Below are 17,228 nucleotides of genomic sequence, written 5' to 3'. Positions count from 1 at the left end.
CAGCACTGAGGTAGGTGGTGGGCGGCGGGCTCGGTTTGGAGATCTCCGCCGCAGACGGCGGGAGCGCGGTGTCGGGGGCGGGGGACGGGGCTCCTGGCAGGCTGCCCCAGGCGGTGGGAGCCCAACTCTGGCTCAGGCTATTGGGCTCCTCATTGCCTTCATTAAACAAATAAACCTTCCTACTTCCTTGGGACCACTTTTATAGAAAAGCCTAATGGCATTAATGGTTTCTGGTAATTGACTCTATATTTGCAAGGCGAACTTTGAAGCCTGTGAATTGTTGTAAACTGCATTTAATGAAAGAAGCTTTAAACAGTCTTTGGTGCAAATTATGTAACTTCCTAATAACTCACCTTCTGTTAACATAGACTGATGACTGATCAATTGATGATTGACATAATGTGTACGGAATTTTGGTTTCAGTCAAAAAGATTTTCTAGACAGTTGGTGCTAAAATTAAAATCGGATCAGGAGGAGGTTTTTAGAAGTAGTGTGTAGTGTGTGTTTTGTCTCCGTAGTCATTTAGATGTAAGAATTTAGATTTGGAAAGCCCAAGGAAAAAGAATTTTGAAATTTTGATTTGACTGACAAGGTGAAAGGTCAAAAGGTCAAATACGGAAGGATTTCATTTATATGATATTCTAGAAAAGATAAACCATAGGGAAAGACAACAGATTGTTAGTTGTCATTAGTTTTAATATTTAGTTAATCATTTAGTTTAATAGTTTAATCATTAGTTTTAATATTTCTGATTTAAAAAATACATTTTAATGATACTATCCTAATTATGCTTTTGGATGATACCAGAAGTTAATAACCTATTAAATTCTGCAGTAGGAAGAAATGACATGTTGGTTATTGGTGTCTTTGAAGTGTAAGTATTGGCGGTAATGAAATTTTTAAATAAGCTTTTTTGGATTCTGAACTACTGATTTTTTTTACTAGATCCTGTTGGACATGGCATATTACAAGTTTCAAAAGGCTCTTTAAATTATTGTAGCAGGCTGAAGCTATTAAATTATAATGTAAGATCTTTATAGATGAAACAGGCAAAAATACAAAAAGCCCTTCATCATTTTATCTTTGTTAAAATCTTACCATATACATGAATGACTTTTGGCTAGACAGACCTGAACTTGACAAGATAGACTCATTAGTATGCTGAATTTGTTTTGGAATGTTAAAGTGGGAGAGGATATATAAGTTTTTCCTGAGGGTGACCCAAGTCAATATGGTGGGTTTAGCTGTTTATACGCTCTTTCTGAGTTACGATCTTGATTAAAACGCTCATCATAGACATACCAAGAAATTTGGACCATTTTATGTATCAATATATTAAGATGTCCTATTTCTCTGATAGTTTCTGATTTCAGGGTGTCTGGGAAAAACAGTTTCTCAACATAGGTACTTTGGAATATAATTTTTGATTGTTGACTTATTGAATCATAGAATTGCTGAGTTGGAAATAATTTTAGTGGTTGTAGAGTCTAACCTCTTCATTTTCCAGGAAATGGAAAGTGAGGTTTCTCGAGTTAAGTTGTCCATAGTCTGACTGCTACTTAGTGGCAGAGTTGGAACTAAATGCTCAGATGCTTGTCTCAGGATTCCTAGTACAATGCTGTCTGTGCTATGTACTATTAAGGAGACAAAGCAGTGAGTTACCTTCTCAAATCATATATGTAGCCAGCAGGGTTGATTCTTTCCCATATGCGTTTTTTCCTTTCTTTTTTAAATAACTACTAACCACAATTAATTGATTCCCCTAGCATATTTAATGACTATCCTTGTGTGTGTCTCCTCAAGCACACGTGTGGAGGACTCCCTAGAATGGACACCTGCCTGTGAGTGGATTGCTGGGCCAGAGGCTGACGTGCATCTGAAACTTGATGAGCTGCAGCCAAATCATCCTCTGAAGTTTTAACAATTTCCATTCCCGCCAACAGTGTCTGAGTCATCCTTGCCCTGGGAATTGTCAGGTCAGCATTGTCAGATTTTTAAAGTTTTGCCAATCTGATGAGTGAGAAATGATGTATTTGTTTTCCTCTTTGTACAACTGTTTTGACAAATTCATAGAGCTGTGCAACTACCAAAATTGAGATACAGAACAGTTCCAGCACCCAGAACTCCCTTCAGCTGCTCTTTTGTAGTCATCTCTTCCCCCACCCTTAACCCCTGGTGACTAATGATTTGTTGTCTTTCCCTATGGTTTGTCTTTTCTAGAATATCATATAAATGGAATCCTACAGTATTTGGCCTTTTGAGTCTGGATTCTTTCATTTAGCACAATACATTGATTTGAGTGTTCATCCATGTTGTTGCCTGTATCAGCAGTTCCTTCTGTTTTATTGCTGAATATAGTATCTATTGTATGAATGTACCACAGTTTATCCACCCAGCAGTTGAAGGACATTTGAGTTATTTTCAGTTTTGTCTTTTTTGACTATGAATAAAGCTGCTATAAATCTTTGCAAACAAGTTTTTGTGTAAACATACGTCTTCTTATCTTGAGTAAGCACCTAGAAGTGGAATTGCTGGGTCACATGGTATGTGTATGTTTAACTTTATTTTAAAAACTGTTTGTGGTAGCAAAGTCATGGCCCACAACGATGTCTTAATCCCTGGAACCTGGGAATACATTAGTTTACTTGGCAAAGGTGAATTAAATTTGCAAATGAAATTAAGGTTGCTAATCAACTGACTTTAAAATAGGGAGATTATCCTGGATTATCCAGGTGGGCCCAGTGCATCACAAAGCACATTAAAAGGGAAAGAGAAGCAGTAGAGTAGAAAAAAGATGCAACAAGGGAAGCAGGACCAGAGAGATGCCGAGTTCTTGGTTTTGAGGGTAGAGGAGGGGGGCCACAGCCTAAGGAATGTGGTGGTCTCTAGAAGCTTGAAAAGTCTAGGAAATGGATTACCCTTTAGAGTCCCCCCAAAAGAACCTAGCTCTGCCAACACCTTGATTTTAGTCCAAGGAGACCCATGTCAGACTGCTAACCTACAGAACTGTAAAACAATAAATCTGAGTTGTTTTAAACCATGAAATTTGTGCTAATTTGTTAGCAGCATAACAAACTACACTTTAAAACTGTTTTCCAAAGAGGCTGAACCACTTTGTGTTCCCCCCAGCAATGTAAGAGTGTTCCAGTTACTTTCCATCCTCATTAACACTTGGTATGGTCATCCTCTTTAATTCTAGTCATTCCAATAGGTACGTAGCAGTATCTCAATGTGGTTTTTATGTACATTTTTCTCAAGAGTAATGATGTTGAGCATCTTTACATGTGCTTATTTGCCATCTGTGTATCTTCTTTGGTGAAGTGTCCAAATCTGTGCCCATTTTAAACTTGGAGTTTCTTATTGCTGAGTTTTGAGAGTTCTTTATAGTCCTGTCAGATATGTGATTTGCAAAGGTCTTCTCCCAGTCTGTGGCGTGCCTTCTCCATCCTCTCACCAGTGTCTTTGGAAGGTCTGTGTAACGTAACTCGAGAGCCTCCACATGACCTTATTTTCCTTCGTTGAGAAACAGAGTGAGGTTGGAGCACCTGAGTCCAATCAGACTTTGATCAGATTTGGGGCCGGGTCTCACTTTTAGTAAACCCAGCCCTTCCGCTTTCCCCCTGTTCCTGTTTGCTGGGCTCCCTTCCCCCGCACAGGTGTCTGGTTCTAAGTCTGGTAGATCTCTGTCTCCTAAAGTTTAGGAGCCCACAGAAAATTCAGCTACGCCCTTCAGACATCTCAGCACAGCTCTCCAGCCTCCTACCTTAATATGGCAAATTCCCTGAAGGTCAGACTAGCAGTGTGTTTGACTTAGGCCACTTCCACCACTTCTGGAGGTTTCACTTTGCTTTGTGGAAGCTTTTGGCCTAGTTCCCCAGATTCCTGTGTGGTACCAAAACGTAGCACAGGTGCTGTGAGAAAGAGCAGCTGTGTGTCTGAAAGCCCTCAGGTTTCCTCTGCCAGACCAATCCTGCAGAATCACTACAAGTTTGGTTACTTTCTCTTTTCCCTAGCCGAGGCTCTGACTGAGCAAGCCAGATCCTCAGCAGGCACCCAGAATTAGAAAACGCCTGCAGAGGAAAGAAAGATAAAAAGTCTTGCTCACATAAAAGAGTTTTTCTTCTTTCTGGAATTTTAGTTGGTTGATTCTGAAGTTTTCTCATGCTCTAAAAATATAATTTATCTGTCTTTGTCCAGTTGCGCAGCAAGAGTGCTTTCCTGTCCTCGTCTCCTCTAAAACAGAAGTTCCCTTGTCATTAGTTTTTAACTCCATCAGTTATACATTGTCAATATTATTATTGTTTGGTAAAGTCATGCTTTCAATGATTTATTCAGATGTTTACCCTTTTTTATCCTCACAATCCATTTTTACATCTTAGCATTTTTTCTTCTATCAATTTTTTTCTTCTTAAAGTACATTCTTTTTTACTTTTTAAGTTTTTTCCTCGAGGAATATTAGCCCTGGGCTAACTTCTGTGCCAGTCTTCCTCTATTTTGTATGTGGGTCACCACCATGGCATGGCTGATGAGTGGTGTAGGTCCACGCCTGGGATCCAAACCCACAAACCCAGGCATCTGAAGTGGAATGTGCTGAACTTAAACCACTACACCAGGTGGCTGGCCCCCTTAAAGTACATTCTTCAGAAGATCCTTAATGAGCATTTGTTGGTGGTAATACTCTTAGTAAATGTTTGCATAAAATTATCTTTAATTCACCCCAGTTCTTGAGATATGGTTTGATTGGGTATACACTGAAAGTTATTTTCTCTCTGTACCTCGAAGATTTAATCCAACACTCTCTTGCCTCCCATTGTTAAGAAATGTATCATAGTCTAAATGTAAGTCTCCATAAGTGTTCTGTTCCTCTGTGGGGCTTTGAATATCTTCTTTTGTATTTAGTGTTCTTTGCTTTCCCTGTATGGATCTGGCTCTAGATTGTTTTTTTAATTGTGCTTGAGATGTATTCAGCTGCCTGAATCCAGAATAGGATTCTTTCATTAATTCTGGAAATTTCTGTTATTATGTCTGAATATTCCTTAAATCATATATATATTTATATTATTTAATTCAAATATATATACACATACTTATGTTATTTGTACACATTCAATATATATTCATTACATATATATTTATATTATTTAATTCAATATATTATATTACTCAATATAAAGATTTATATTATTCAAAAAATATACATATCTTATTTATATATATGATCCTGTACTTGACCAAACTCAAGCCAGGCTCCTTTGAGCCCTCTTCTTGACTAGGCCTCAATCTTGGCCTATAATAACTATGACCTCTCAGCACAAATGATTTCACCACACACACACCATTATAAGACTTAAACACTGACATAGTCTCTAACAGCTTAAATCCACATCCCTAGGATGACCCCTGCCCCCTTAAAGTGCCTGCCTGAGAATGCTCAAGGCAGCAAAAAGAATTGACTGTTCTGGCCAACACTTGATCATTGGCCCCTGACATCCCTTTCTTAGAGCATTTACCCAAAAGTGCTTACAACTGTGAATCTTTCCTCTCTCCTTTCGAGTTGTATATGTGTCTCCTATAACTGCATTTCTCAAGGTCCTGAAAACCATTCCTTGAGAAGAGGACAGGGTGTCTGTTCCCAGACTCAGTGAGAGGAGAGAAGTGAAACTTTGATCATTTCCAACTAGCAGACACAACTGGCCAGATCACACTGCACTGACAACACTCTGTATCTTTTCCCTCCCTGACTCTTCTGAGCCCATGCTCACCCCCTGCCTGCTCCCTCACTCTCCCTTTCAAATGCTCAGTCACCTCTGTACAACAAAATTGAGTTCAGTTCACCCTGTTCCCTCTTCCCTGTTGCAGTGGTATATTACTGACTAAAATCTGTCCTGACCACTTTAACTACAGTCTGGCTTTGTGTATACTCTACAGTTAACACATATACAGATAATGTCATGCATATGCGTATATACGCATATGCCAACGTAACCATGGGCCCTCAGAGTAGTTAAGAGTTTTCTTTCAGGAACTGAGATCCCTCATCCAGTTCAGGCCCGTTGAGACCACCAACCTATCAACTGGGCCTGCACAAATGCTTGATAAGTGACCTCTTTAACATCAGGGAGCTAAAAACTCCATCCTCAGATCATGGTAACACTACCAATTTGTGAACACATATCCAATGAAGAGCCATGAACCTTGACTATGCTTGCACAGATCATCAATTACCTCACTTCTGGTATCACACTCTCTGATTTCAAAATATACTACAAAGCTATAGTAACCAAAACAGCATGGTACTGGCACAAAAACAGACACATTGATTAATGGAATAGAATCGAAAACCCAGAAATAAACCCACACATCTATGGACAGCTAATCTTCAACAAAGGAGCCAAGAACATACAATGGAGAAAAGAAAGTCTCTTCAACAAATGGTGTTGGGAAAACTGGACAGCCACATGCAAAAAAATGAAAGTAGACCATTACCTTACACTGTACACAAAAATTAACTCAAAATGGATTAAAGACTTAAATGTAAGACCTGAAACTATGAAACTTCTAGAAGAAAACATAGGCAGTACGTTCTTTGACGTAGGTCTTAGCAACATATTTTCAAGCACCATGTCTGACGGGGCAAGAGAAACAATAGAAAAAATAAACAAATGGGACTACATCAAACTAAAAAGCTTCTGCACAGCAAAGGAAACCATCAACAAAACGAAAAGACAACCTAAAAATTGAGAGAAGATATTTGCAAACCATACATCTGATAAGGGGTTAATCTCCAAAATATATAAAGAACACATGCATCGCAACAACAAAAAAACTAACAACCCAATTAAAAAATGGGCAAAAGACCTGAACAGACATTTCTCCAAAGAAGATATACAGATGGCCAACAGGCACATGAAAACATGTTCAACATCATTAACTACCAGGGAAATGCAAATCAAAACTACAATGAGATATCACCTCACTCCCGTCAGAATGGATATAATTAACAAGACAGGAAACAACAAGTGTTGGAGAGGATGTGGAGAGAAGGGAACACTCATACACTGCTGGTGGGAGTGCAAAGTGGTGCAGCCACTATGGAAAACAGTATGGAGATTCCTCAAAAAGTTAAGCATAGAACTACCATATGATCCAGCTATTCCACTGCTGGGTATTTATCCAAAGAACTTGAAAACACCAATGCGTAAAGATACATGCACCCCTGTGTTCACTGCAGCATTATTCACAATAGCCAAGACTTGGAAGCAACCTAAGTGCCCATCAAGGGACGAATGGATAAAGAAGATGTGGTATATATACACAATGGAATACTACTGAGCCATGAGAAAAGATGAAATCCAGCCATTTGTGACAACATGGATGGACATTGAGGGTATTATGCAAAGTGAAATAAGTCAGAGGGAAAAAGTCAAATACCGTGTGATCTCACTCATTAAGTAGTAGATAATAACAACAAACAAACACATAGAGACAGAGATTGGATTGGTGGTTACCAGAGGGGAAAGGGGAGGAGGGAGGGCTAAAGGGATAATTCAGCACATGTGTGTGGTGATGGGTTGTAATTAGTATTTGGGTGGTGAACATGATGTAATCTATGCAGACATAGAAGTATAATGATGTACACCTGAAATTTATACAATGTTATAATCCAATGTTGCTGAAATAAACAAAAAATTAAAAAAACAAACAAAAAAATACCTTCACCCCTAAGCCAATATCTTAATATTTGATTAAACTGCTTTATAATAAATCTTAATACATTGTAAAAAAAGAAAATCAATTACCTCACTTCTCCTTACTTCCAATCATCTACCTCCACATGTCAGATCACCCTGCCCTTCATCCCATAAATTGTGCCCCAAGCCCTGGATCGGGGAGACAGATCTGAGACAGAAATATGCCCCCTGTTTCCTTGCAGATCAATCTCACAAAATAAAACTACAATTCTTTTCCCAAAAGCTGATGCCAGAATAATTGGCTATTTTAATGTGCATTGGGCAAGAGAACCTCAATATTGTGCGGTAACATCAAGTGTATATATATATATATATATACACTTAATGGATGTTTTATCTTTTTTTTTTTTCTTTGCTGAGGAGGAGTCACCCTGAGCTAACATCTGTTGCCAAGCTGCTTCTTTTTGCTAAGGAAGATTTACCTTGAGCTAACATCTGTGTCAGTCTTCCTCTACTTTGTATGTGGGTTGCCGGCACAGCTTGGCCACTGATGAGTGGTGTAGGTCCATGCCCAGGAACTGAACCTGGGCTGCTGAAGTGGAGTTCTCTGAACTTAACCACTAGGCCATGGGACTGGTCCATCTCTAATTGTTTTGAAGATGTTACTAGATATGCAATTGAAGTTTCACTATGATCTCTGGATTTCCTTGCTGCTCTTTAATCCCTCACTTCAGTGTATGTGTTTCTTGCTCCATCTTTCATGCTAGAGGAATTCCTCAAATATCAAGTGGTCCTTGGCTACCCATTCATATTTCTGTGATGGGGAGGAAAACAGCTGAGTAGGATCTCTGTGGGCTTGATGGGGCCTGTGTCTGTCTGGATTCAGTGTTTCCTCAGTGGTGTAGAGTGTTGAACTATTAACAGGTAAACAGTTTTGGAGCCCACACTGATCTCTAAAAACATACTTATTCCACACATTCCCACAATGACAGGCATCCTCTGAACACGTGGAAATGCTGACAACACACCCACACCCACATACACACTATTCGCAAATGACCAGCAGCATTCAGACTGTAAACTACACCTGATAATGCACACTGATACTCAGAACATATACACAAACACACACACATACAGACCACTCACTGTCTCAGAGCCCACAGTGACTTGAACTCTCTAAACACACACAAACATCAACAAAACACACCTTCACATGGACGCCAGAATAGACATGCACCCTGTGACCATACAGAATTGCTGAACACACACACATCCACACAACAAGGAACGTGACTGTGCACGTATGGGCCTGATCAGGAGGTTTTTCACACCTCGGCATCAACATGGACACCCCGGGGCGAGACGGAGAGGCAGAGGGTACAGGGACAAAATGTGGGGAACAGTCAAGAGACAACTGCATAAAGCAAATATGATAACTGTAAAGCTGGTTGCTAAATGACGTGTGACTCAAGGGTATGAGGACCCAAGAGGATCTGAAATGGTACAAAGGAGGTGACTGATACAAACCCATCACAAGATATTTAAATGTAAGGAACAGTGATATTTTAAAAGGCACTGAGGAGAGTCCATCAAAGCTTAGATATAATTCCAAACAATGAATGACATGGAATTCTGGCCAAAGAACAGCCATATTGCTGTTAAAATTCCTATTTAAATGTTTCTTATAAAATTATAGAAATACTCATTGAAAAATGACAAATATTCATTGGTTTAAAACATTTCAGGGTAAAATAACTGCAGGTTCCACTTTTACTGAGTAGCTTTCCTTGGGCAGCTAGAAAAGCAGGACAAAGCACACAGAACAGCTGTGTGAAGGGTCAGAGAACATCCTGTGCAGACAGGACTTGGGGGTCTATAATCTCTGAGACGAAGGAAGCACAAGATTGTGAGCACCAGCTCCATGCAGCTTCTCCCCTAAGGCATTTGCTATTTCAACAGTGAGAGAAGAGAGTCTGAGCAGAAAAAGGAGGAAAAATGAATTGAAATTTGGTTCCAGCCAAGTCTAGTAATTTCTGCTTCTAGTCAGATGTGGTAAAGGCAGAGCAACAGTTAAACATTGATTTAATAAATACTGTATGTTTGAAAACACCAAAGGGATGTGGAAGCAAACAGGACTATATGAAATAAAATTTCAAAAAGGGAAGAGCCTTTTTAGGTGAGATTGCCACACATGCCCTCACCCAGGGGAATTTGCTTAATCTGGACTCTGATAATGAAAACTGTCTTACCAGAAAAACAATTAAAAGTATAATCTGTCATAATTGATCTATGTTAGCTTTTTAATGTCACAAGCTTTGTTTGGATGTTAATTTTTATTGCCTCCACTAGAAGACTCTGTGAAGGGAAGGCCATTGTATCATTTGCCACATGATCTCCAGAACATTCTTCAGTTGGGGCTGTATGACTTCTATAAATATTTGTTAATTGTTGGTTTCATGAATGCTATGGACTGAATGTTTATGTAACCCAATTTCGTACGTTAAAATCCTAATCCCCGATGTGAGAGTATTTGGAATTGGGGCCTTTGGGAGTTAATTAGCTTAGATGAGGCCATGAGTGTGAAGCCCCCATGATGGGATTAGTGCCCTTACAAGGAGATGGAGGGCCAGAGCTCTCTCTGCCAGATGAGGGTAGAGCAAGAAGCTGTCCTGCAAAAAAGGAAGAAAGCTCTCACCAAAAACAAATCAGCTTGAACCTAGATCTTGAACATTCCAGTCTTCAGAATTGTGAGGAATGCATTTCTGTTGTTAAAAATGCCCAGTCTAGGGACGGCCCCGTGGCTCAGTGGCTAAGTGTGCATGCTCCACTTTGGCAGCCAGAGGGTTCACAGGTTTGGATTCCAGATGCACACTGACACACCGCTTGTCAAGCCATGCTGTGGTGGAATCCCATATAAAAAGTAGAGGAAAATGGGCACAGATGTTAGCCCAGGGCCAATCTTCCTTAGCAAAAGGAGGAGGATTGGCATCGGATCTTAGCTCAGGGCTGAGCTTCCTCACAAAAAAAAAAGAAAAACCCCAAAAGTGCCCAGTCTAGGGGCCTGTCCCACTGCCTAGTGGTTAAGTTCAGTGAGCTCCTCTTCGGTAGCCTGGGTTTGGTTCCTGGACACAGACCTACACCAACATCAGCAGCCATGCTCTGGGGGTGACTCACATACAAAATAGAGGAAGACTGGCACAGATGTTAGCTCATGGTGAATCTTCCTCAGCAAAAAAAATAAAGTACCCAGTCTATGGTATTTTTGTTACAGCATCTCATACTGACTAGGACACTGAGTGTGTGGATAAGTTCATTTAGATTGACGATCCTTCTTCTACATGACGCGTTATTGCCAATGATTCCTGAATGGGTGTGAGTCAGATTTCACTTAAGGATCATGAAGACATTAGGGCCCTTCTTTGTAGTTATGCACATATTGATACACATGAAAACATGTTGCATCAAGTGATTTATTGACACCTTAGTCTCACACCTCATCCCATTAGCCTTCAGTGAACCTCAGTGTTAACAGCCTGAACTGAACTGAAGAGGGGCCGGTATCCATCATGCAGCTCCTGTCCTCTGCCCAGCCAGCTCCAGAGCAGGGTCAATTTACAAGATGGGCTTTCCTCCAGGCAGCTCTGTCTTCCTCCCAGCCTGTTCTCATTTAGGATGATCTCACCAAGAGCAATGAGTGGAAATTGAGAGGGAAGAACTACAGACGGCATCTCCCAGGGGAAATTCTTTGTGGTTACATGACCTAGAATATGGATAACCTGGGCCGGCCTCCTGGCTTAGTGGTTACGTGCACGCTCCACTATCAGCAGCCAGGGTTCAGGTCCTGGGCGCGCACCAACACACCACTTCTCCGGCCATGCTGAGGCCGCGTCCCACATACAGCAACTAGAAGGATGTGCAACTATGACATACAACTATCCACTGGGGCTTTGCGGGAAAAAAAGGAGGAGGATTGGCCATAAATGTTAGCTCAGAGCTGGTCTTCCTCAGCAAAAAGAGGAGAACTAGCATGGATGTTAGGTCAGGGCTGATCTTCCTCACAAAAATAAATAGATAGATAGATAGATAGATAGATAGAAAGAAAGAAAGAATATGGACAGCCGGCTGCTCTAAGGTGTCCTGAAAATGGAATCCTTCCCATGTCTGCAATATCCTTCCATGTCCTCTTTCCCCTCCATCTCTCTGTTCTTGGTGGCCAAATTCCCTTGGCAATGACAACAAAAAAATGAAAGTAGGGAATAGCCCATTTCCAGTCTCAGAATTCTGTGAAATTTTACTGCCTATCCGCAGTCTCCCAGGACTGAGACCCTTTTTACTCTTTTAAGTTTAGATTACATTTTAATCTGCTTTAATCAAAGTTTTCTCTCATCCTTGTTATGTATATACATATTCTAATACATAATATTGAAAACATTATTTTTGGCCCTACAATTTCCAGATGGATACATGCCTTTGTAATTATGTTTATAACTCCATTAACTATAGCAATTGGCTAAGTGATGAGTAGTAATGTACTAATACAGGAAAATGGCCCATTTTTATTCAACATAAAGTTTCATGTTTTCATCAAGACAAATACCTGAATACTTAATTGTTCGGCAAAAACTCTTATTGTGTACATGTAAGCAATTATAAATCTATTGTAGTTGGTTTGCCTTGTTGATTATTCTTTGTTTCTGAATTGTGCATTCAGCATTTCCATGAACACTTTAGAGTCCTGCATCTTTATCCTACCATTTTAAATACTAGGTCATCGACAAAAGTCCCCATGACTTGTTCAGTTGTGTGCTAGTGGGTCCTTTGTAGGGTGTCTTCCTAGGTACATTTTCACATGGTCATCAACAAAAGTCCACATTACTCGTTCAGTTGTGTGCTAGTGGGTCCTTTGTAGGGTGCCTTCCCGGGTACGTTTTCACATGCTCATTGACAAAAGTCCACATTACTTGTTCTGTTGTGTGCTAGTGGGTCCTGTGTAGGGTGTCTTCCTGGGTACATTTTCCAATGTGAACTCCAGCTGATGGCCTTGTGACACTGATGTAAATACTGGTGTCTCCACAGATCATGGGGCCAATGATGTGGTCCTTTACAGAGTCATATATAAACTAATACTTTTCATTCAATTAGTGTAAGGAATGCTATGGAAAGTAGATTGGGGACAATTAATAAAAGAAGATTGATTATGAACATGTTGTTAGGGAGAAATATTGAACCTCTGGCTATAAAGGTTTACATTTTATGCAATTAATCAGCCACCCTAACAAACCCCGTTCATAGGCAGGGCTATATACACATATATATTAGATTAAGATTACATCATCTATTAGTTTGAATGTACTTTTTTAAAGTACGCCTTGTTTCTCTTGCACTTTCATACTGGGAGAAATATGGAATAGACAGAAACAGACTGGATTACTCTGGTCTGAATTCAGATCACGTAGGGCTTGAATCGTTCAACAAATGAGCCACTAATAGTGGCTACACCACTGGGATTTCCTGATGCAACATCGCGGTCATACACCCTATTGTGGATATGGACTCTAGAATAGGATTGTTCTGTTATCCCGAGGGTAACTTGTTCTGTTGATCAACATTTTGGATCAATAAGTGATAAAATATTTTGATTAGCTGGTCTAGATTTTAATGACTCAGAGGTTATTTTCTTCTCTGAGGTCACCCCAACCAAAATTGTTAGTCCATTTAAGTTTTGTTATCCCTTGATTTGGCTTACCTTTGTTTTTTTTTTAATTAATTGAAGCTCCATAGGGTCTTCTCTTCTTATTTTCTCATTCCCGCCTCTTCAGGGAAAGGTCAATATCACTGATTAAAAGTAAGAGAGAGTAAAACCCTCGAGTGGCCGTTCATACAAGCCCTCATTTAGACAACAAATGATGATGCTGCCTTTGCAGGGTCCAGTCACTGCGGCCTTTACACCGTGTCACTGGGCAAGCAGTGCCTGTAACACCAGAAATGCCAGAGGAGATGCTTTTGGTAAACAGGTGGGGGCTGTGTTTGCCGAATTTCTCTTACTTGTTGAAATCTTTCCTTGAATGCCTACCTGTGTTGGGTTAACGATTAATGTAATAAATAATTATTGGGTTGAATTTATTTTATTGTCAACTTTCGGTGATTATCTGTTCTGTTATATGATTATGCAAGGAGAAATAATTCTTGTTCCTCATAGTAACAGTACTACTTCTATGAATTAATAGATTAATGCAGCATTAGATTAGGAGTTAGTTTCTGTGATTGAAATTAAGATAAGTATATTGTTGAACCTGAAGGCTTTCTTAATTGGTAGCTGAATTTAGGCCAACTAGGATATTGTTTGTACTCCCTCTCTAAGGAAGGTTGTATCCTGTATCTAAAAGGCTGTACCTCTTCAGGGCTGGGTCTGGGCGAGCAGGAGGCTGAACAAGTGTGGACCTGGCTCTGTCCCAGAGGGATGAGCAAGAGACACAGGGCACCTGTTGCCACACACAGACGCAGCAGACATCACCAATCAGTCACGACGTGCTGGGCTGCAGAGCCCCCAGTCCTCGACAATGTGCACTCCGAAGCCACTCGCGGGCAGAGCAGGGGACTGTGATGAACCCATTTGCCGGCCCAGCTCCCCTAAGACGTGCTCCAGGCCTCCTCTCCCCACTTACTCCGCCAGCTCCTCACTGTCCTCGGGGCTCAGGCCTTCAAGGCCCGCCAGCAGGCTGCTCCAGCACTTCTCCTGCCTTACCATCGCTCCCCTCTCTGCTCCCACTCTAGTTCCAGGGCAAGTTACCTGTGGCTCCTGAGTGCTGCTCCTTGGCCTGGAAGGCCCTTCCTTCACCCCATCCACCCTGTGCACTCCTACTTACCTTTCAAGACTCGACTCCAGTGATGCCTCCTCAGGAAGCCCTCCCTGACACTCCATCTCCCCAGGCCTGCTCTGAGCCACCACTCTGCCTTCTGCCCATGTCCATCACTGCCTGGAACCTTGCTGGGCTCCCTTGTCTGTTCTCCACATCCAGCCCAGTCCATCAGGAGGGAAGGAAATGCTTAGGCTCAGGGCAATGGAGCAGATTCCTAGACTGTGGTGACGCTGCCCACCCCAGGAGAGGTCATTCTTTGGTCACTTCCAGCTTGGGCCCAATGCAGCTCAGGGAGAGCCAGGACACAGGGAGGATGGCCCTGCGCTCAGCAGGTCACAGGGTCGGCCTAGGGAAAGGGCACAGGGGGCCACACACAGGGGTTCAGGACAAAACTTCAAGTCAACGATACCCTTGCTAAGGGCAGCAGGGGCCAAAGGCAGCTGCACAGGCCACAGGAAGTGCTGGCGAGCTTTTCATCTGCTCAGAGAGTCCCAGGGCTGGATAGAAGGAACTCAGGAGGCCCATCTGAGGTGGAGGTCACCTCGGGGGCATGCAAGCAGAAGCTGAGGGTCCCACAGCAAGTGGAATCTGAAGAGGTGACCCTCAAACTCCTTGCGGCTCTAACGTCTCCGAGTTGGAAGTCAGTCCTCTCAGTCACAGCCTCTAGCTGCCCCCTCACAGGGCTGTGCTTCTCAAACACTTCTCCCAAGGCGAGTGGAGGCTGAGGGTGAAGGCAACCTCCTACCCCTGAGAACCATTGTGATCACGGCCTCCCGCAAGGGGCCAAGGATGATGAGAAAGGGACAGAGGGACTGACCCACATGACTTCCCCTCAGATGCTGAACATGCTTGTGATTCATGGGGCCAATCAGTATCTGTCCTCATCTCCACTCCTCTCTCCCCAAAAGGACATGTCAGTGTTTACTATGACATCCACAGACACATCAAGGGCATCTGGGAAGAATTATGTGTACATCTGGAGAGAAGGGAACTGTGAAAACCAGTAATATCTGCATCCATGTGTGCAGATACCGACATCTACCTACAGCTGTCACATTCCTCCAGCAGCCCCGGAATACTCCATAATCACGCTGGCAGGTTTTGGCACATGGGAGCCAAACCAACTGGTGGTGTCCCCAAGTGCCACCACTGCTGGGGCCTACCTTGATGTTGGGGGGAGGCAGGGTGCCATGCCCCATCTCACAAAAGTCTGGCTGGTGTCCAGGAGGGTCTCACAGCCTTCGACCATCATGCCCTCCATGGCTATGTTTTCCTGGATGCTCTCTGTCTCGTTTACTTCATTGTGCATTATCCTGTGGGGACAGAAAATAAGTCAGAGACAGGCTGCCCCCGTCTCTCAGGGAGAAGGGAATGCCGGGAAGACCTAGGAAGAAGGCCTGGCACCCAGGATTCTCAGGTGGAGCCTGTGGTCACAAAGAGGGAGAGAGAATGCATATTGCATGCCCACTGTGCTGGGCACTCTATGGGCATGAGCTCACATCATCCTTTTGACAGCCCAAAGAGAAAGGTGTTCTTATTTCAGAGTGAAGGAAATGGAGATTAATAGCTAGAAAACAGGTCTGATTTAAAAGTCTAAACCACGTGGAACAGAGATGGAAAAACTAGGAGGAGGACCAGAGTAGAGGAAAGAACCTTTCTTCACTATTCTGCCCCCCACACCACTACTGGCCTTATCTCCATCCATAGAACTCCACCCACCCATCCTGCCTCAGGGCCTTTGCACTTACTGTCTCCATCCCTCCCCCAATGCACTTTATACAGTTGCTTCCTTAATGTTCAGGCCCTGGAATGGCTTAGTTTTGGAACACCTGGCAATCCCACTGGCTCACAGAAAGACTGACTCCAGTAGGCTCCAGCACGTCTGGGGGGAGGAGGACACACCTTGCCCCTCAATCTGAGAATAATGACAACACTCTTATTTGTCATCTTCTGACTGCCACAACACCCCTCCTCCAGAAGGTGGCGCCATTTAACTGCTTTTTAAAACTAGCATTGCTGGGAAAAGAGGCGTTTGAGTTGCCAACTTTGCTAAGAGCCTTGATGGGTTTTCAGGAGTCTTAGGAAGTTAGTAATTTTGGCGGGAGGAGCGTCTGGAAAAAGTACTCCACCTACTCCAAGAAAAGTACAAAACCCCTTATTTGTCTACTGATGCCTCAAATTCTACAACCACGACCAGATCACCAAGAGGGCTGGTTAATATGCGTGGCTTACGAAGTTCTCTAGTAGACACCGTCCAACTTAACTCTCCCTGCAATGAGAGATGACACTGGTCGAGCTGGATCGGTGATTAACGAACTCAGTGTAATGAGCAAATGACTGGGCCCTTCTGACCCTCAGTTTGCTCATCTGTAGAAGGTCGGAGTGAGGATGGAAGAGAATGCATTTCACGTGCTGACCTCAGGCCCAGCATATGGCAGGTGCTTGAGTAAAGGGCAGTGATCACTGTTTCTAGTATCACTGGTTGCAAAGGTGTTATTATAAAACTACTATTATCGTTGTTTTCTGGTTATCAGATTGAAGCATGGAGATGGGGTCTCTTTCTTAGGAGCCTCAGTCCCTCCATCCCAGCAATTCTCTTCTCAGCAGCCCAGGCCCTAGCCCTCTTCTGGAAGGGACAGGGTACAGGGAGGCACCTTTCAAGGATATGCTAGTT

The 17,228-nt window shown here is 42.4% G+C and overlaps 1 protein-coding gene and 1 long non-coding RNA gene across 4 annotated transcripts in view; one reads left to right on the top strand and one right to left on the bottom strand.

Moving 5' to 3' along the window:
- Nucleotides 1–15,920, bottom strand: part of LOC131402219 (ral guanine nucleotide dissociation stimulator-like) — a 31,426-nt gene extending 15,506 nt beyond the window's left edge. The window contains exons 1-2 of one of the 3 annotated variants that reach the window (XR_009218420.1): nucleotides 15,718–15,920; nucleotides 13,441–13,529 (exon numbers count right to left, since the gene is read on the bottom strand). The gene's annotated coding sequence lies outside the window, so the exon portion shown is untranslated. Of the gene's footprint in view, nucleotides 1–13,440; nucleotides 13,731–15,717 lie in introns of those variants that run through there. The other 2 variants (XR_009218424.1, XR_009218423.1) reach the window with 2 other exon arrangements.
- On the top strand, nucleotides 149–2,306 carry LOC131402226 (uncharacterized). Its single transcript, XR_009218435.1, has 2 exons — nucleotides 149–874; nucleotides 1,804–2,306. It is a non-coding gene; the product is annotated as an uncharacterized LOC131402226 (long non-coding RNA).
- Nucleotides 15,921–17,228: the final 1,308 nt, after the last annotated feature.

This window comes from Diceros bicornis (genome assembly GCF_020826845.1).
Source record: "Diceros bicornis minor isolate mBicDic1 chromosome 32 unlocalized genomic scaffold, mDicBic1.mat.cur SUPER_32_unloc_2, whole genome shotgun sequence".
Taxonomy (NCBI): Eukaryota; Metazoa; Chordata; class Mammalia; order Perissodactyla; family Rhinocerotidae; genus Diceros; species Diceros bicornis.
The sequence above is the reverse complement of the archived record's forward strand: the minus strand, read 5'-3'. Positions and strand labels throughout refer to the sequence as shown.